The 21,114-nt window shown below is 41.3% G+C and overlaps 1 protein-coding gene across 1 annotated transcript in view; it reads right to left on the bottom strand.

Annotated features, from left to right (window-relative positions):
* Positions 1-18,770, bottom strand: part of gal3st3 (galactose-3-O-sulfotransferase 3) — a 32,894-nt gene extending 14,124 nt beyond the window's left edge. The window contains exon 1 of the mRNA XM_020640349.3: positions 18,407-18,770. The gene's annotated coding sequence lies outside the window, so the exon portion shown is untranslated. The remainder of the gene's footprint in view (positions 1-18,406) is intronic.
* Positions 18,771-21,114: the final 2,344 nt, after the last annotated feature.

Genomic DNA, 21,114 nt, shown 5'->3' with positions numbered 1-21,114 from the left:
AGGTTCCTGGTTGCCATGGCAGCATAAAAACAGTAAGCCTCTAAAAGCTCTGTAGACCTGCTTTTGAAAAAAAGCTTCTTACCAAAACCAACACAGTGCTCTATTTTTGTTTCCTCTCTGCTGTGCCGATTGGTTCAGAGTTCAAGTTGGCCAGGCTTTGTTTGAAGCTTATGAAATTGAATATTTCAAGATATCCATTCAATTTGCTCATCACATTCTATGTATTAGAGTCTAAATTGTCATTTACATTTGTCCCCCCATTTATTGGTTTTGTGCGATGATCCTGTTGGTTAGGGGGATTATTTTGTTTTGATTTCTCTGTATCAATCACTGGTGTTGGATACGTCTGTTCTCTAGCATAATGCAGCTCTTTGTTGTTACGTGAAAAATGAGTTTAATTAATACAGCTTTTTCCATCTTATTTAATTTACTTAACATTCCTTTTTCTACCAACACTGTGTATTTAGAGGTCGTTTGTGTATCAAGCTGTAATCGGTCAACTTTTTTAATAACAAGAGGAAAAAAAAACAGACTATTCTGATAGCTTTGAGTCATTTTTCTCACACATTGTTATGTATCACTGATTGCACATCTCCCTATGTCAATACTGTCCATTTACATTTAATCTTTCATATTTAAGACTAGTAATGCTCGGTTAAATCCTGGTTGTAAATATTCCCATTCTTAGTTTTGATATTTTTAGTGCTTATTTACTTTGTATTTAATATTATATTATGTTTAAATTTGCTAATATTGTGTTTTTTGCTCATATTGTGTGTTTGGACAACCTGCTGCTGTAACACCACAATGTCCCAGTTTGGGATCAATAAAGTAATTCTATTCTATTCTATTCTATTCTATCCCTACCTAATAATACCCCATATTTGTGAACCCATTGTGCAAGAAAATAATTGAAAGTAGCAGATTGTGAAGTGAAAAAAAAAAAAATACAGAAAAAGAAGGAGATTGAAAAATGCTTCATACTTTTACTTCTTCATAGACCCGGACAGTCCCTGTGTGGAAAAATAAGTATGTGACACGATCCCACAGTGAAAAAAGTTTGCAGACACTGCTTAACAGTCCAACAAAAAAACAATTAGATGTATTATGACGCCTTGGCATAGAAACAACAACTAGCTTCAGATCTTTGGGATGCTGGCGTTAACTCAAAACAGAGACGAATCTGTGAAAAGAAGTAGGGATGTCCAGCATGAAAAAGTTGTGATAACCAATGAATTAAATGCTAAAACAGTTGATCTAGTTTATAAAGTTTGTTGGAATTGTTACAACAGAGGATAAAAGATTTCTGCCGTGACAACTTTCCACATTCAGAATCCTGTCCGTTGTTGTTATACAGTTTAGTGCAATGTGGATTAAAGTCTTTAATCTACTCAAACCGGACCTGTTTGGTCCAATCAATACGCCCAGTTTGAGTAGGATTACAAATTGAAGATTTAATTAGTTGGACAACCTTCTTCCTGCAGAACCACAAAGTAAAATGCCTTTGAACAATCTGTGCGACGCTTTTATAGTCTCTGCTTCACAACATCGCCGCGTGACCATTAATTGAATTTTATGACGAGGTCCAATTTGCGGTTACTTGTAAACCAAAGCCTATTAGAAGTGGGATAAATTGAGTTTAAGCTGGTGCTCAATGGGAGCAGCCGACTAACACGGTGCTGCAACGCTGTGAATCAAAGACCGCAGATTTTGTAGAAGCCTCGACACAAAGAGCATCAGAGCTTCTGCCTCTTTCTCTTATCACTCTCTCCCAACAGTCTCCCTCCAATCCTCATTACTTTAATCTGAAAATGCACCTCCCTGACTTCCCCCCTCCTCCTCATCTTCCACCTCTCCGCTGGGCTCTCTCAATCTCTTCCCCCCTCTAACCCTTTATCTTAACAGTAAAGGCGGACAAGTCTCTCTGGCTGGTCTCCCCAAGGTGCTTTTTAAGCATCAGGCCCCACCCTGTTCCTGGACCTGTTAGTGAGGCAGAGAAAGAGAATCAAATGGAGTGCATGTCAGTACTCCAACGTGTGTGTGTGTGTGTGTGTGTGTGTGTGTGTGTGTATGTGTGCAGCTGCTCTATCTGACATGTGTGTCTGCGGGTTTGTGCCTGAAAGCGTGTCTCGATCATTACCCGTCTGCAGGATAGACTCCCCGCGGACGCTCAGATACAGGCTTTATCTCCCCCCAAATGACCCCCCAGAGAGAGTGATGAGAGAGTGGCTAAGGGGGGGGAAGCGAGGGATGAAGTAGTGAGTGTAAGATGAGGGTGAGAGGAAGATGGGAACTGGGAGGAGAGGCAGCACGACTGAAGGGAGAGATTTGCTGAAAGACAAATGGGATGGAGAAAACGTGCGAGACCTGATTGAGAGGCAGAATCAACATCAGACCTTGTACTCGCGCGCTTATTCATTTAAGCCTTTTAGATCATTTGTTACCGGCGAGCGCCTTAAGCCAAATCCAGCGAGCGAACAAGAGGGAAGGACTAAAAACATCAGTGAGACGATTTTCCCCCTTAGGCGAAGTCAAATGACAAGCGAGACTCGATACCCACACTGAGACGTGTTGTGTTTTGCCTCTACAACATTTTCTTTGATCATTTCTGAGCATACCGTGGCTAAGGTTTAAAGAAATCTGGTAAATGCCCTAAAGACGACCAGCACCTGGGAACACCTTTTCTCCACATCTTTTTTCTGTCGGATAAGCGAGGGCTACGTCCGAATATTCCTGACTTTCTAAATGCAATGAATCCAACATTATCACCCATTCCTAGCTCTGACTTGACAGCTGTGTGGCTCAGGTTTGACCTGACCTTCTCTCCTTCTGTTCTGATTTCTTGACACGAAAAAACACACATACTGAAGAGTGCCTTCCCTACAGCCGCGTTGTAACAAGGCTCTGACATCGCTTCACCTTTTTACCTTTACATTGAACCCCATAAAGGCATCATATTGGTGTCCCAGTGTACAGAGCGTTATGGTGTTGCAGAAGCAAAAGATGCATGGCATGTTAACAAATAGCACAATCTTCTGTCCTGCTGGATCCAATGTTTACAGTGACGCCATTTTCGCCTCTGTTACTACCTCCAATGCCAACTCAATGGTGGAAAGACTTCAGCCAAGCCATCACCTCCTTATTACAGACGAAGCATAACAACAGCATAACAGAAGCACAAGAAAGTCTTTCACTATGTAGCATAATGGCACAAATAGTATCTTTATATCAGATTTTTGATTTACCTTCCAGTATGAACAGAACAACTTCAAACAAATTGAAACGCTCTGGTGTGAAAATTGTTTTTCTAGCATGAAACAGCCCACAGAAACAACAGTCATGCTAGCATAGCGTTGAGGATTTATCCTACCACATCTGTGCTTCGAGCTACACGCTAAAAATAAGCTAGCAGACATGCACACAAGGCTGCATGTTGTTTCGTAATATCAAACGGTGAGACATTTTTTCGATGGTATCGTGTTTAGTTCATTTTGTTAGCCTGCTAATAAGCACCAAACACATCAGGCAGCTGAGGCTTATGAGTTTGCAAGTATTTACCAAAAATAAAACAATGAAGATAAAGGGATCAAAAGAATGTCTTGATGAAAAATGAACCGTGAATGTCTGCACCAAATCTTCAGACCATCCTTCAAGAATTTAAAATCATAGTGGCAAAAGGAAAAAAGTCTGAGGATCAACTAGTTAGCATTCATCATCTGGTGAGATTGAATATACGTAGCAAAATGTGATGTCAATTGTTCTAAAAGTTTTGAATGTCAGCCCACAGAGACACAAGAGGACAAGTCAGGCGAACACCAAAGTCTGCAGAATTTATCTTATGATGACCATGAACGTTCACATTTGACGACAATCCATCCAAATTGAAGCTTCCAACTACACTAACCACTAAACTATCCCAACTCCTGCTCTGTACATTCACATCCAATAGTGTAAATATTCTGCAAGAGACAATCTGTTCTGAACCGTGTGAGTACCTTTAAACACAGACACATAACATTTAAAGAACACTCCAAGCCTCGGCCAGGAATGAACATTTAAGAGGTTTCTAATTATTCCAGCAGGCCTCTACACTTTGGCACTCAAGCGAGCTGAACGCCTCGATCGTCGCTGCAAAATAAAAATAAAAAAGCAATCTGGTGCACAAGCACGCTGTGACACTTGAAAGGTTGTTGTTCCGCTTCTTTAGTTTGAGCGACTGTTGAGTGTGTGTGTGTGTGTGTGTGTGTGTGTGTTTATTTTGTACAGTTCATTACAGCGGGGGTGCTGATGTGTGAATGTGTGTTATGTTCAAGGCGAAACACTCTTTCAAAAATATCACTCCCTCCTCCTTTATTTATCTGCATTCAAATTCTGCTCAGAGAACTCAATGTGCTTTTGCAACTCAGCTGTTCATTTACATAAGACGCAGGCTTCCTCTCTGCCAAATTAATTTGATGTTCCGAGGCGAAGCCCTAAAGCTCCCCGACCAGACGAGATCACAGCCTCCTGCCGGTCCACTGACCCGCCCCGCAGAGTTCACATCAACTGAGCTGACCGTCTTGTTGTACCCACTTTGTTTTTGTTCGACTTCAATTGTGGGGCTTTTAAAAAGCCTCCTGTGCCGCTGCTCTGTTCTTAAACTCGACGCCAATTACCAGCGCAGGGCTGAGGGAGCCGAGCCATCCAGCAGGTTCATTTGGACCACATCCGATTTTTGAGTTCCCGCTCTTATTGGATGACAGTTTATTCTGCTGCAGTGTGCCGCTTTTCTCCTCAAGCCGAAGATAAAAAGAGAAGCTCCCACTTTATCAGGACGACAAATGAGCAAGATTTATTAATCTAAACACGGCAGCTTCTCTCAGAGTTACAGTATATTTTCATCGGGGGTCTCTTAACTCCGAGAGCTTTGATTCTGCAGGCAACAGAGCAGAAAAGCAAAAGAGCTGCCTGCACGATGCAATTAAGCAAAGACGCTGTCACGATAAGAGGCAGAAGGTACTTTAAAGGCGCCGAAGCACCGCAGTGGAATATGAAGAAGCTTGAATCAAAAGCTTGACTGCTTTTATCAGCGAATATGTGAGTTTTTACTCAAGTTAACGGACAGACGAGGTGGTCCGAGTTGATTAATATGAAAAGCTTACAGAATGGATACACAGGAATTTAATGTGTAGATGTACAATGGTATACAGTTTGTATTCTTTCTTTGTCGGGCTCCTTTACTTTCTAATTAATTCATCATGACTCAGAAAAGTCTCAAGGCAATCTCAGTCAATTTCTGCCCTCTTCTCTTATTGGCTGTGCGATTCATTATAAGTTTTAAAATTGGTTTTCTGCCCTAGTTTTTCAGGTCTTTAATTTACCCTGGATACCAGATGGAAGTAGAGAGCACAAGCACAGTGGACCTACATTTGTTAATCAGTGTTATTGTTAAATTGTTTGACAGCCCCGTCTGAAGAAGCATCATTACAAAGACTTTGAAAACCTAAAGGTGCCATCCATCAATATATAAAGTAGTTTCTGTATTGAAAGGAAAGGTTCGTAATTTGAGCTGACTCTATCCACTGTCCGATCTCTAAATAAAGGCATAAAAAGCCCTAAATAAAAAACTTTAAAAACACAACTGTTTCAAACCCTTCACCGTTTTTACCACTTTTATTTTTTATCAGTCCAAGAGAACGCCACTTTCCACAATCGACTATTTAGTTGGTATTTCCCTTTGCAACGGGGCACTTTAATATAAAGCTTGTTAAAGTTAATTATACTTTAACAAGTGGGGGAATTCAGTAGTAATACAATTTTAAAATTAGAAATAACTGACGACATGGAGAAATGTTTACACTCGCCACAAACCGGGGTGAGAAGCCGCTGTAACTTTCAGAGTAATGTTCAATAATTACTCAGCAATTTCATTTTTGATGACGCCTAGGATTTGTCTGCATAAGAGATGCTTGTAAACACAACAGTGAAATGGGTCAGAACACTAAAGTAAACTGATGAACTAGGCAGTTATTGCTTTAAAGACACACTTAGAAAACAGATAACCTCGGGCCACATTAAGCAGCCCTTAATAAGAACACACAAGACTTTCTAGATTACAGTTTACAGATTATTTTTATTCATTTTATAACACTCAGAGGGTTCAAAGTGTTTGAATATTTGATATCTGTATTTAATGATTCTGAAACACTGTTAGGCAGTTGAGTCCTCTCACCTTGATTTCTGTAATGACACTGATTTTAATAAGAGAAGTTCTTTATTCAACCATCTGCAATACTTTACTTGTGATGCTAATTATGTCTAAAAAAATTGCAGATAAAGAAAAACTTGTGATCTCATCCGGCTGTCACTGCATGAATATTTTTGCAGGATCAGATTCATACATTTGTTTCATTCACACCTGCTACTGTAACTGCAGATGACTGAGCAGCTGTTCTGCCTTTCCCTCCTGGGCTCCTCTGCAGTGTTTGCTTTGGTAGCTGAGATTTTTTTGTTTTTTTGTTTTTTTTAAGATGGATTTAACATCTCCAGATGCTTACACAAACCTCAGCGTTTTAAACCCTACAGGTTCATTAAGGCTTTATAACCAGCCTGGGGGCAGACTGTTTAAACCAGAGCTCTTGGTATTAAAAACTCACAAGAACAGCCATAAGGTGAATAAAACCAATAAGCCTGAAGCAGAAACCAACAGTGCTAGACTCAGGAGGTTTGATTAGTATGTCAAAATGTTTTGGTCGTTGTAGAAAACAGTATTGACCACATTGCAAAACAGGTAAAAAGAACATTGCAACCACTGGGAAACAACACTCAATATCTGATCACAAAATGAAATGCCATTACCTCTGACTCTGACTCTGAACCCTAACCCCAGTCGGTTTTACCCACGTTGTTGCATTTACAAACACAACAAAGACTAATGAGCTGATAAGACCCCATGCAAACAAGATCAATAGTTGCTAGGTCAATATAACACGGCTATGATGGAGGAAATCCCTGCAAGCAATTAGATAGCGATAGAGAAGGCTGGGTCCTCCGTTCATATCCAATTATGAATGGGTCAAATGGGCTTAATTGGGTGTCTAGTTTGTTGATTATTCCTGGAACAGGCAAATCACCCATTTATCATACTGATAGAGGAGAGTTCCCAAGTTAATTCTGGTTGAGTCTGCGGAGATAACAGGGAAATTAAAAAGCAAATAAGCCATAATATTGTGGTCTGTGTTTCAGAATAACTTGTAGAGTAATTAGAGAGTGAAATAGGCCGAGGGAACATCAAGTTCTGATTAGACCTGAGTTTACCTCAGAACTGAATGTGAATATTTATTGGAGACGAACAGGAACAGGAACTTGAAGGCAATTTGAGTTTAATTTGAATTGTTAGGACTTAAACTGTAGTTTGTTTTTTCAAGCAAAGACAGGTTTTTGGTAAAAAATAATGATAAAACCAAAAGTATATTAAACTTTGTCAGTGCAAATATCCAGGGACAAAAAAGATTTTCAGATTTAGGGGCAACCTTGATCTTGTGATGTCGTGATAGGCAGTAGATTTCTCTGCTAGAAGGCCAAACCATGGTGCACTTTGTCATGTTTTTCTCCACTACAATGCTACACTAGACAGCCCCTTTCATGTATTTTTTTCCCTTAGATGGGTACCCAAGAGGCTATTTATCACAGCTCCTCCACTGGAAAGGCAAAATAGGAGGCAAATAGGTATATTTTTTTTCCCTGGATGCACAGTTTGTCATAATTTCTCCATTAGACCAGCACCACAGAAAGCATCTTTCAGGTTTTCATGACTGAAAGAGCAACCTTAAGGTCATTTATAACACTTCCTCCAATGGAAAAGACAAATAAGAGGGTCTTCTATCCTTTATCACATTTTCTCAACTTGAAGGATTTCCAAAAGGTCACTCCAACACTATTTTCAACTCAACAGTCTCCACATGATATTTTTGCCACTTAAAGAGCCCATATTCTGCCCTTTTGGGATTCATATATTTAATCTATGTACCTACTTTTGTACGTTCACAATAGCTAAAGTCCGAAAAAAGTGTGTTTTCATGTACTGCTCCTCCTTGCTCCCTCTACGCTCTGAGTCCGTCAGCTACACTCTGCTGAGCCCACACTGTTAGACCCCACATGGGCCAAGTCTGCTCTGATTGGTCTGCCGATCCGCTCTGTCGTTATTGGTCAGTCGCTCAGCACGGTTCTCGGAAATGTCCCGCCTCTTTCACCATATTGGGAATGCAGCCACTTTGGCTCCGCAAGGGGAGCAAAAACATTAGCACCTTAGCACTACTGTGCTACCGCAGGCTATGGCATATTGTGGGCGTGCTACAGAAGTTAACGGGCGTGCAACATGAGCTGCAGGGCTTGCCACAACGAGCCAATGGGCTTAGATCAGTGATCTCACACTGACAAATTTTTATTGAGGGGGACTAAAACGGAGCGTTACATGCAGCTAATGCTACAGCTAACAGGAGGAGGTAGGAGAAGCCGCGTTTCCATGGACTTTGAATTTTTGCAAATAGATGTGACTAAACATGCACAGGACACATGGAAAACACACTAAAGGGCATATAAAACCAGAAAAAGCATAATATGGGACCTTTAAAAGGCACCCCAGTGGTCACTTTATCCATTTTTCTTGCACATCTGGCCAACGTAAAGGGTATCATGTTTCATCCACAATAGAAAAATAAAAGAGTGCCCCACTCCTGCTTCTTCTTTTGAGCTACAGTAGGTGGTACCCATGATCGCAATTAACCCCCCTTACTACCTGAAGTACATCAGGCCTACGTGATTTGGATGGTACCCATTTGGAGAGTGAGAATGAAAAAAGAATCAAATTGTCTCTTCATTTCATGCTATAACACTGACTCTAAATTAAGCTTTGAAGACTTTATGTTCCCTCTATTGGCCAGCAGCCACTCTAATAAGAGTCCACTGCTCTGAATATGATGTGCAATACGACTATAATATAGCATACACCCATGTGGCAGTGATGGCCTTGAGTCTCTTGCATTCAGCATAGCAGAAGGGTCAAAGGACAACTGCTGGACCAACAATAGGAACGCTTCATCCTAGTCTCAGCTCCAACTGTCACTTCTGCACTTGAGAGGAATGAAATCAGAGCGACGGACTCCAAATTCCAGATTTTCAACAGAGTCTCAGTCCCGCTTTCGTGTCGGTTCATGCCTTCATATAGCCGACCGCTCAGAACGCCGAGCTGGAGTCTGAATAATTAACCGAATATGGAACAATAAACACGCTGTTCTCACAAGTTCTGCTCATTCTAAAAATGTCAAACGCAGATGGCACGCTGCCTGAGGGGGAAACTTTGCTGTGGCGCAAAGAGACAGGCGAGAATGGCGCTCCAAAAAAGAAAAAAGGGGGGGAGCAAGATAGAAAACAAGTCTGGCTGTATTTTTTATTCTGGAGAGAGTTAGAAGAGGGATGGCCACATTGTATCTGTGAAACCTTAACATGTAGGAAACAAGGGCTCTATATTTATTAAGGTCATTCAAGTGAAGTTAAATTAAGATTGCAATGAAAACATAAAAATCAATCAATCTTTCAATCATGAGCTCAGACTTTGGCAACATTTAGCAAGGCAGAAACCCAGAGCAGAGCCAGACTCATATATATTTTGAACAGCCATCTGTCAGCAGATGTTTTTGGTTTGGATGAAGAACGAACAAGGCCTGAAGGAAAACGCTACAGATATTGTCGATTAATTTAAGTAGAAAATAAGTCTAAGGATCACAGAGAGGAGAAGTTGAAGTAAGAGAAAATTGGTGACAGAAGGATGTCAGAGGCAAGTCAGAAGCACCAGACCGGAAAATAAAAATAAACAACGAACGAACAAATGTGTCAGCCCACATGGTCTACTTTCTCCTTCATGTTTGAGAGCAAAGAAGCACACTGCACACAACGTTAGTAAAACTGTGAGTTAACAAATGTTGGCAAATATTCAAGTGCTGTGCCTTTTGGTTATTATCGACTTAAATTAACTGACCGCTCAGCTGTAACTTGGCATGGCAGGCTTTGAATTTCATTAGCGTTGCATCTGGCTTCAGTGACAGCAGTCGTCCTCACATAAAGACTCGGGATGCCGCCTTCTTTTTTTTACCCTCTCCAAATCAAAACCAGACCAAAGAAAAGTGTCAGAAATAACTCAAATTAAGTGTTCATCTGCTCTAACGCGAGAGCGGAAAACAAGAGCATGTCAGGCTAACACACTTGCTAGCTTGAAATATTAAAAATCTCAGCTGGAGTCTGCATATCTGACAATGCAAAACCAGTTGTTAGCTTGATTAGGAAGGGCCATGACGTTAGCTTACTAAGCTTAATTGGCTACCTACAGCTAATAAATTCAACGAGTGACAGGGTAGGCTGTTCATTGTAGCTGAGAAATTTGCAAGCAACAAACAAGAACTGGGAAATCAAGGACTTTAAAAGTACTAGAAATGTTTATGCAGAATCTAACACATTAAAAATACTTAAGGTAGTAAGTAAGTAAAACACAAATTGTCAGATATGACAAACATGCATCTTCATCCTCAGTCATTTTGGTTGGTCTTAAACAACACTTTTATTGATTTATTCTGAGCTATAGACCCCAAAAGTGATCTTTTAAACTTTAGCCTGAGTTGCATATATCATATATCAAACTGTATTGTGGGCTCATGTTTTTTGTATGGGTGGGATATGTATGTATATATGTGTTGTGTTGTGTTGTGTGTTTGTATATATGTGTTGTGTTGTGTGTTTGTATATATGTGTTGTGTTGTGTTGTGTGTTTGTATGTATGCTGGCTGCTGGAACACCTAAATTTCCCTGCTGGGATGAATAAAGTTTATCTTATCTTATCTTAACAACTTGTGGTAGACTAAGACCATTCACCAAGATGACCCTAGAGCAAATATGTAGCGGGGCTTGTTCCCTTTCAGCTACTGTCTATCCAATGGGCCGGTTGGTTTGTCGCACCATACAGCAGAGCAGTTTTGCAGACAGGGAAACACACACAAGGGAAAGTGGAATATGTGGTTGAAGGCTTCCAGACTTGGTGAGTGATGCGGCAGTAATAGTGGTCGCCCTCCCGCCGCCGAGGGAAGCTGTGTAAGACTGTAATCAGATTTCACACGCCACCCGAGCGTCTCAACCAAACATCCAGACTCCTTTGCAGTCAGCGAGCGGAACTGAAACCGCCGTGTGTTAAGAGGAAAAGTAGAAGAGTTTGTTTTTCAAAGGATCTGTGTTTGTGGATAGGTGGAGGTAGGAGCGTGTTGGGATTTGTGAGCACAGTTTCTGTTTGGGTATGCCGTTGTGTATGCCATCCTGCTTGCACACCTGTATTTACTGTGAGTGCTGTGCAATGATTGCTTTCTGTGTGTGTGTTTGTGTTCTTACTTTTATATCTTTGTGAGGACTACGGAGTCGTTTTTATGATTGCGAGGACATTTTAGCCAGCTCCATTTAAAAGCCAGTTCACTGGTTAAAATTTGGTTTCAGGGCTAAATTAAATTTAGGTTAAACTAAGTTTAGCCCTGTATCCACTGATTGGGCAATCAGTGGATATACTGGATTTAAATATTCGTTTCATTTTGCTCCAAAATTTTATAAAGAGGTTCACAATGTATAGAAACGTCACATATTGTATCCTAAAATAATTTCTTAGGAGACCAGCCTTTCTACAACCTGTGCATAATATACAATGATCGGGTTACTGCAATTTTTCTGGATCTTTGAAATGAAATTGGTAAATCCAATGTTATCATAACCAGTCAGAAAACTACTTGATTGAAGTTTTGTGAAACTGGGATTATTTATCAAGTATAATTATGGGGCAGGGGAATGCATGGAAATCTGTGTGTCCTCACAATACAGAGTTACCAACGCGTGTGTGCTTGTTTTCTTTGTGTACCTGTGCTGTGCTCTCTGGGATCGTGCTGTTAGTACGCAGCCAGGCTCTCTGTAATGACTCGATAACAGAGACCCCCTGGCCAAAAAACAGGGATTAATTAAGGGGCCAGACTTGAACCTGCAGGGGAGGTACCCCCACCACCTGCCAAACACATACACACACAAACACAAACATGTTCAAACACAGACACTGGTGTTAATAGATAAAGCCCAATTCACACAGACAGCAACCAAGCAGGCCTCATAAACTCACAATGACACACTTTCACAGGTTAAAATGCCACATGGACACAAAGAAAAACAAACACACACACAAGTCCACCCCCCTCCCGCTGGTTTAAACCCCTTCTCTAACAATGGCTGGGTTTGTGCGGCTCCAGAGGAAACACCTTTACCACTTCACAGAGGCTTCTACTCGCCTGCCTAGGCAGCTCAACACACTCATTAAGTACGATCCTCCTGTTTATTAGACCAAACGTCTTGTTTCAGGATGACAAAGGTGTGAGGGAAACTACGGAAATGAAAGGAGATGAATCAAAGGAAACAGAACAAAATAGTTCAAAGGCCTGAGTCTACTGTGTTTGTCCCTTAATCGTAGTCCTTGACAACAAGTGAGCCAGGTATCTGAAAATAAGCTTCTATTGTGTATTCAGGTGGAACAAATAAATCTTGTCTTTGTAAAACAATGAACAGAAAACATTTGAAGTAAAATCCTTTTGTTGTACAAACTATTCCCGAGTATTATTATTTAGTTCAAAATGAATTCTAAGAAGTAATTTGTCTTAAACCCTGAAGAAGGAAATGCAAAAATTGATTTGCGTTCATGCCAGATTCATCGTGAAACTGCAGCGTTGAACAAAAACAGCAATCCATTCGTCAGCTCTACTTGGGCCTTCAAGGTGTCCTGTATTAATCCTCGTCCCAGTGGCTCAGCTTTCACCTTGTGGGCTATCTAATACGAGGAAATGTGATGGAGTACAATAAAAAGAAAGGCACTCATCTTTTTTCCAAGCCTGACTCGTAGGAGGCAAAAGAAATAGACAATCAAAACCAGACAACGTTGGAAAGCTTGTTATTGCAAACTGGACTTCTTTCTAAAAGTTACAGGTGCTGGAACGTGATATCCATTTTGAGGTATCTAGTTAGATAAGATATAGAATGGTTTGTTGTTACCGACCCCCAATACAGTGTGTCCTCGCTGACAATTCTCATTTGTTCTCCTGGGCGATTGTACTTACTCTAATCAGGCCATGTAAGCAAAATAAACCTTGTCCGTCTTTCTTCAGAGGGGTTCGTGTTTCCTCAGGGTTCATGGGAACAGAACCACACAGAGAGCCGCCCCTCGACTTACTTACAACGCTGTTTTTTCCCCCCCCAGAACTGCGATTAGGACCATTGACGGGCCAACACGAACTCGCCCTTACTTGACTTCAGATTCAGTCGGGACATTGGGATCGGAAAACTGAGAAAAAGAATCCAATCATTGAAAGAATTGGAACCAGTTTAAAAATCATGGCATCTGGTATGTGTGCATGCCAATATTTCACTCTAATCCCATTTCAGGCAATAATCTCATTATAGGAACAGTTATGTAAAAACTTTAATCCGATTATCTCAATCAGAATGAGTGGGATAATCGTAAGTTGACTGGCATATATAAGTGCTCAACGTTGTGATTTCCTCAAAACAAGGTCAGTTCAATAGCTTTTAGTAATACCGATGATCTTCCTTCCTTTTGCCTTGTTGATGTCGTTTCCTAAATTTCTGCTAAGCTCTCTGAGAACCCTGCGTACATGTTGATCTGCTACTGAAGACCATCATTTATCTGTCTCAATAACGTTGTGACCCCTTTCAAAAGGTCTTTTAAGGCGTTGACCAAGAATGGGTCCCAACAGGCCCCATATATTCCACAAAATCAACAAAATAAAAAACATCTGTCCATACTTGTTAGGAATATTATTTCACAAGCTCTAAATAGTCTTTGTTAGTTCTCTAGCCACTATCACTTCAATTTACTGAATTCCCTTGAAGTCCACTGCGTTGTATTTCCAGGCGAGATAACAGCATATCATCAACGTATAACCTCTAAATCAACCAAGTTAATCAAGCTTATACTATCCAAATTGGTTCAATTTTCATTACAGGGACAATAAAGCAAATTGTACTCATTGTGTCATATTGTTTTGCATCGAATCGTACAATCATAGCGTATTAGCTATGACTTAAGTCTGACTGATGAACCGACCGCAGCAGCAACAACTGAACTGCGACGCTCTGAGTATTAATAATAAAAAATGCATTTTGTGTTATCATGCCAAACAGCAGGGACATCCAGATACAGGCCTTTGCTCCCATAATCTTTCAGCCCAGACCATTTTAATCCAGGGTCTGCTGGATTCTGTCTGTCCGACATCTACAAGTAGATGAAAACGTTCGCACCAAGGGCAGCTCCCTGGAGCCGGGCCCATACCCCGACAAAACCCCCCGTCCATCTGTCTTCATCTGGCACCATCGGCCACAGACGGAACCGAGGCTGACACGCAAACACAATAAAATCCTTTCCGATTTTTGACAAGGGATAAAGGGCAATTCAGAATACATATTTCATCATCTGACAACACTTCTGAAGCCTCGTTAAGACTTAAGATCACGACTTGCTGATGTCTCTTATTTCAGCTCTTCAGAGGATCAAATTGACTTCATAATAAGCGACAGGAGAGGGCTTGGGGGGGTCTTACAAAGCTTTGCAAACTCTTGATATATATGAATCACCTCTAATCTCACCTCTAATCTGAACTATCGCTGTTCTGTGTGCATGCATGAGCGCGCACAAACATCAAGATCAATTTGTTGCCGAACCACCAAGAGGTGAAAATGCACCTTTGCCCTAATGCATCAAAGTGGCTGAATGTTGGCCCGAGTTCAATGTTTGTTTGTGTGTTTGTGTAATTCTGCAAGAGGAGCAGCTCATGGCCTGCATTAACCCAGCAGGCGATCAAGTGGTAGTGTGTGAATGTATTTTCTGTGTGTGTGTGTGTGTGTGTGTGTGTGTGTTTGCCGGCTAGCCGGGTCAAACTATGAGGTTTGTTAGACATGGAGAGTTAATCTCACTCTGGCTCACATCCACATGTTACAAAATAAATGCAAGCACACACAGACATTCCCTCAGTCCTCTTGCGGCGAGCTGAGTTGTAAATTTTTAATCATAAGGGCTCTAATCACTCAAGCTCGCGGTCCATCTTAAACACAAGTCCTGACCTCCTCTAACACACATCAAGCAGGAGACAGACTGATGCTGGCAGCTTCATACTCAAACGTCACATCATCCTGTATCCTAAACATACACAGCACTTCTCAGATAAACAAAACCCTCTACGTCCATGACCCAGTATGATTTCCTTCTTTCAGTTAGAGCTCCGTTTTTTTTTTTTTTTTGCCTCTTGTCATCTCTCGTCATCACGAGTAAGAATTTAATCTCAGCTGGCTCGGCAGGTTCAGCAAAGGTTAAATAACAGATCACGGTGAGTTTTTTTATTCTTTCAGTTTTTGTGAAAATCATCCTGACATTTCAAACAACACGGGATATACAAGCAGTAAAAAATAAAATAAAAAAAGCAACTATCATTAAATACCAGTGTAAAATGAATGATGTAACCCTATGGTGTAGTTTTCTTTTAAGCACTTACTTGACCTGTAGAGCAGAACAAAGGATTGAACCATTGATTTGTTGACTAATCAAAATTTAATCAAACAATTTTAATAATAGTTTGAGTCTTTATAAGAAAGGCCTAAACATGATCTTGTCACCATATTACTGTATATTGAATTTAGATTTTAGAGAAGACAAAATAAGTGTACTGAAAACGACCTTTTGACCCTTGTAGATTCAGATTGTTCCCATCTGTTTGTCATCTGTTAACTGCCAACAAATTGCAACAATTAGACCCCAAAAAAAAACATCTTTTTCATATGGATGCAAAAAATTGAAATCATTGTTTCTTTGTGAAATTGGCCCATTTTCATAACATATTGAATAATTTACTTAATACATGACTGTTCAATATAAATTCATCGACTTACTTTTCCAGTAATTGCTTGTTTTAAATGTGTTTTTTTCGCCCTGAGTCTCGCCTCTCAGGCTACACGAGGTCAGTCCCACCTTGCAGACGGCACTTAGGGCTTCATAACAATTTAGCAATTTATGTTAAAAAAAAAAAAAAAACATCTAAGAAGCAACCTTAGTTTTTCTTAGCGAGCTTATTGTCTAGATTTGAAGAAGCCAGCCCATATTTATACATTTAGGAGTCATAATCTGTTGCTAAAGGGTACTTAGGCATTAACCACACTGGTCTCTGGAAGAAATCAGTTTGAAGGCAACATCTGCAGAGAGCCCACTTGAGCCCTGGACAAACGGAGGAAGTTCTGAACTGAGTAATTTTGCTTCCTTGGAAGGAGTAAACAGTTCTGCTTTTTTGGCTCACAGCCTGAAATCTAACATCTTCAGCAGCACTGTACAGCCAGCAGCCACTGAGCTGTGTATCATAGTCTCAGATTGTATAAATAAACCCTTTTTCCCCAGAGCGCCGGTCTTTAAAGGGCACCCAGCGTCCAAAAAGACTCTGGTGATGAGCTGTAACACAACGATGCAGTGAATCTTAGTCAGCACAACGTACTTTATCATACTGACTTTTTCAAGAGGCATTGTGTTCGTCTGTGTGTGAGAGCCTGTATCAACGGATCCCCTCCTTCACCTCTATTGTTATTCCGTGCTTTGCTATTCCCCACACAGAGCAAACATTCATCACTCGGTCTTGTGGACATGCCAGCGGAAAAAATCCAACTTTTTCAGGTCTGTGTCGCGTCCCCTCCCCTTTCTGCTAACCTACATGCTGAAGACACAAGAGGAGGAGGACAGGGACACACACACACAACACACAAACACACACACACAAGGGGACGAGACAGACGGATAGAAAGGAGAGGAGAGTTGCAGCTTCAGAGCAAAAAATGGATGAGGAAGAGGTGACGAGCAGGGAAATACTTTAGAGTTTAGAGTGTCTTCAGGCATGGCTCCAGCCAAACATGCTGAAGTCTTCAAAAATAAAATAAGCGTTGTTGTGATCATGTGAAACCGGTCAGCGCGCTGCGTGCTTTGTCACCTTTTCCTGCAAAGTTTTGTCGCCCAGCACCAAATAACAATCCATGTGTCTCTTTACTTGAGTCACAGCGAGAACGTTTACGGCCTCAGAATCACTTTTAATAACTTATTGGACGTGGAATACGGAGGGAGCCAACTCCTTACATTCGTTCACTATGATCCAGTTTTGACATATTTCTTCATGGTGTGTCTGCGCTGAAAGAAGGACGCATTCTGTCTCTCCTTTTTTTTGCTGCCTTGGGACGATCTTTGGATGGGAGTTTCTCCTCAACCTAAAGTGTGTAAAGACACATGCTTCATTTTTCTCACCCCATAAATCAACCTGATCCAGTCGATCAAACATCAACGATAACTGTCCAATCAGTAAACTGTCACTGTCACTGTGTTTATCTCATTACTTTTAAAGCTCTTTTAATTACAAACAAATGGTCCAATAAAAACAAACCTGCATGACGCACTGACTGAATACTTAGCTGATCCTGTGACATGAAGCAGGATCAGATGGGGAAAAAACTTCCATCCAACTTGGACCCAACACCTACAGTAAGTCAAATCGGCTAATAGGAGAGGAATCAAACCTGCGTCCCTCTCCATCCACAATTTTTTATCCAACAGTTGTAGGCTGCACTACACGACGGGGTCCACATTGATTAATCTCGCGAGGTTAATCTTCTTTTTTCTTTTTTTTTGCGTGCAGTTTAATTAATTTGGTTTGGCATGGAGGTGTTCACTCTCATAATCTGCCTGAACACTGGAGGAATCAATCATCCCGACAAGCCTCGGGCGCTCAAGGAGACGATAAACACCCCCCCCCCCCCCCCCCCCCCCCTCTCTCTCTCTCTCTCTCTCTCTCTGTCTCTTTTCTCATCCCTCTCTCACACACACATATGAGGTCTGTCACGGGACATAAACAACAACAACAACAAAAACCTCCTTAAAAGGTCTCACAACATCCAAATGTGGGGCCGGATTAGATTCGATTATTTTTTTTATTTTGGGGGGTGGGGGGGGGGGTCGTGCTGGATGAAATCACTCCGCCCCGCCATCAACACACTTCTACTTCCTCCTAAACACAAAGTCCCCTTATTTATCAATAAAATCCGCCTTATCTGTTATCTGTGTTTGGGGCTGTCTGTGCTTCATAGTCCCCGTTATCACACGGAGAGAGAGGGGGGGGGGGGGGGGGGGGACACGCTTCTCTAAGTGTCACACCGACCTCGTTTCCCTTTCCAAAACCCACCCCAGTCATATCTTCTTCTCTACTATGAGCATTAAAGGCGCCATGTAGGATATCACACAATAGGCGCACACCGGTCCGTCACCCACCTTTGTCATCCCCGAGCTGTGATGTGACGAGGCGGTGATGATTTCTCCTCCGGTTAGGAGCTCTGTGGTCCCGGCCAGCCGGCTGCCTCTCCCTCGCTGTCCCCCTCCTCCTCCTCTTCTTCTTCTTCTTCTTCTTCTTCTTGATATATATTTTTTTTAAAGGAAAGCCTCCGGTCCTCTTCCTCCAGCTAAATCTGCCTCTCCTTCTGTTCTGTTGTGTGTGTGATGCGTTCAGGTGTCGCAGGCGGCGAGGCGGCAGATCTGCTGTCTGTCTGTCGTCAGAGGATCCTCGCGACTCCTCGTGCTATAAAACCGGGAGACGGTTGCCCCCCTCTCTCTCTCTCTCTCGCTCTCTCTCTCGCTCTCTCTCTCTCTCTCTCTCTCTCTCTCTCTCTCTCTCTCTGTCGCTGTAGCCAATGCGCGCGCGTCTGTGCCTGTGATGATGCTGTGGACGCGTGCTGGCTACGCATGGTACACACGAGCATCTCCACGAGCATTGGGGCATCCATACCCGGATCTTACCTTAAAATGCCACATTTAATGACTCAGGTGAACTCCTTTAGTATGCAGTATATGTTTTTCTGATGGTGATGGACCTGCTGCTCACGTGCTTTATTGTTTGCGACCTGTCCCCTCAGTTTCAATTGTGTTTACTTTAAAAGAATCATGCGAATAAAGTTGTAATTTGAATTTGAAGTGGGGCTTGACAGCAGACTGTAACCCTTTTCACACACAGGAGCGGACCTCCTGTAAATATCGAGAGATTATCCGGAGTGCATATGTGAAAACGGCTTGATACATAAATGCAGAGGCAGGGCTGCATTTAGAGATTACAGGGGTGTTGTGGGTGGAAGATGGGGGAGGGTGTGTGTGTGTGTTGGAGAGGGGGGGGGGGCTGCATCTCTTCATTATTCATTATTCTCACCCTTTCCCTAAAGGACAATGTTATTTGTGTTACCTACAGTTGCTGCTTCACTTATTAGTTTATTCTGTTTTGTTTTTTTTAAAGCAGTGAAAATCAGTTTATCGTCATCAGGCGTTTCTGTCGGCCTGAGATAACCTCAAACAAATCTCAAATATCAAACCAATTGAGAGAACGCAATTCTTAAGGATGGATTTGGTGAAGGCTCAACACCACCACGCTAGAAGGTTATCGACCACAGATTTTTTTTTTTTAACTCTACCACTATGAAATCCGGTAACATCAATCCAAAGGCGGTTTAAAAGAAGTTGGTAAAGGCTTCGTGGGATCACCCAGGTGTTTCTCACCTCCCTGCTTGAAGCCTTGAGATTTCTTCAGTTTTTTTTTTGGCTGTGACCATCTCGTTTTTTCTCTGGAACCAGAAGTGACAATTTACCAACACAATGTAACATCTCTTGACAGGTCGACACCGTACCGACTTGTCAATCCGACCATTTTTTTTTTTTTATTTGTTAAGGTTCAAAAATCCAACAAAAGTTATCTGGTGACGAATTACATTTCACACAGCGAACACTTGGTACCAGCAGCGACTTAACTTCTAACAGGCACAAACCACAAGCAGAACAAGGCGGTACACACGAGCATCTCCACGAGCCTGGGGCATCCATACCCGGATCTCACCTTAAAATGCCACATTTAATGACTCAGGTGAACTCCTTTAGTATGCAGTATATGTTGTTCTGATGGTGATGGACCTGCTGCTCACGTGCTTTATTGTTTGCGACCTGTCTCCTCAGTTTTAATTGTGTTTACTTTAAAAGAATCATGCAAATAAAGTTCATTTGAAGGCTTGACAGCAGACTGTAACCCTTTTCACACATATGGAAATCTCCTGAAAAACTCCAGAGATTTGGCTACCCGGAAGTTCTTTAGGCCATGTTGAACGCAAACAGCCGCATTATTTCATCCGCAGAAAATCCGAGTGAGCTGATGTCTGTCCTCGTTGTTCTTTTTTTTTGTTTGTTTTGTTTTTGGATTTTTTTTGTCAAAGCGTCTTTGAGTTAACGACATGACTCTTGTACCGCCTCTGTTTCATTAATCCAGGATGGAACAGTAAACTTTGATTTGGCAGCGCGTTCTCTTCCTTACATATTGATCCTCTCGGTGATGAGTTGTGGAGTTTAAAACACATTGCTGGCATTATAATTAATAGTTTTCAGTCCTGTTTGTGGGTCAGCAATAATGCACGACACCGCAGCGCTGAATAGACAGAATTTGCTTTAGAGGCTGTTTCCCTATTGATCGCCTTCTTTGTTTCTTTTCCTGCTTTTTTTTAAAGTGTTAATGAATTTTGATTCAAATGGAAAAAGTAAAGATTAGTATTTGTCTTTGTCTTGCTGTCAACGTCTCTAAAAAAAATATGTTTAAGCAAACAGGCAAACATTAATGGCTTGACCATTGTTTCTTTATATCCTGCACTATATTTACATTAGTCACAGGACATTGCATATATTTGTCTTTAGTCTGCATCATTTTCTTTATCTTTAGATATGTATTTTGATTAGCTTGGATTGTAAGCAACATCGTAACCTCGTACCAAACTTATTTAGGTTTTTTGTGGATTAAAAAAATTCCTTAACAACTGTCATGTTAAAAAAAAAATCAAAAAAAAATCAAAGTAAACGTGTATCTTTTCCAAAACATGAAAGTGACTTATTTGTCCTCTGGAGTTTAAAGTTAAACCAGGAGAAAGTCTTTTCATTTTGCTCCCCTGTTCGAGGGAGGA

Source organism: Labrus bergylta, chromosome 22 (assembly GCF_963930695.1).
Source record: "Labrus bergylta chromosome 22, fLabBer1.1, whole genome shotgun sequence".
Classification (NCBI taxonomy): domain Eukaryota; kingdom Metazoa; phylum Chordata; class Actinopteri; order Labriformes; family Labridae; genus Labrus; species Labrus bergylta.
This window is presented reverse-complemented; position numbering and strand designations above follow the sequence as displayed.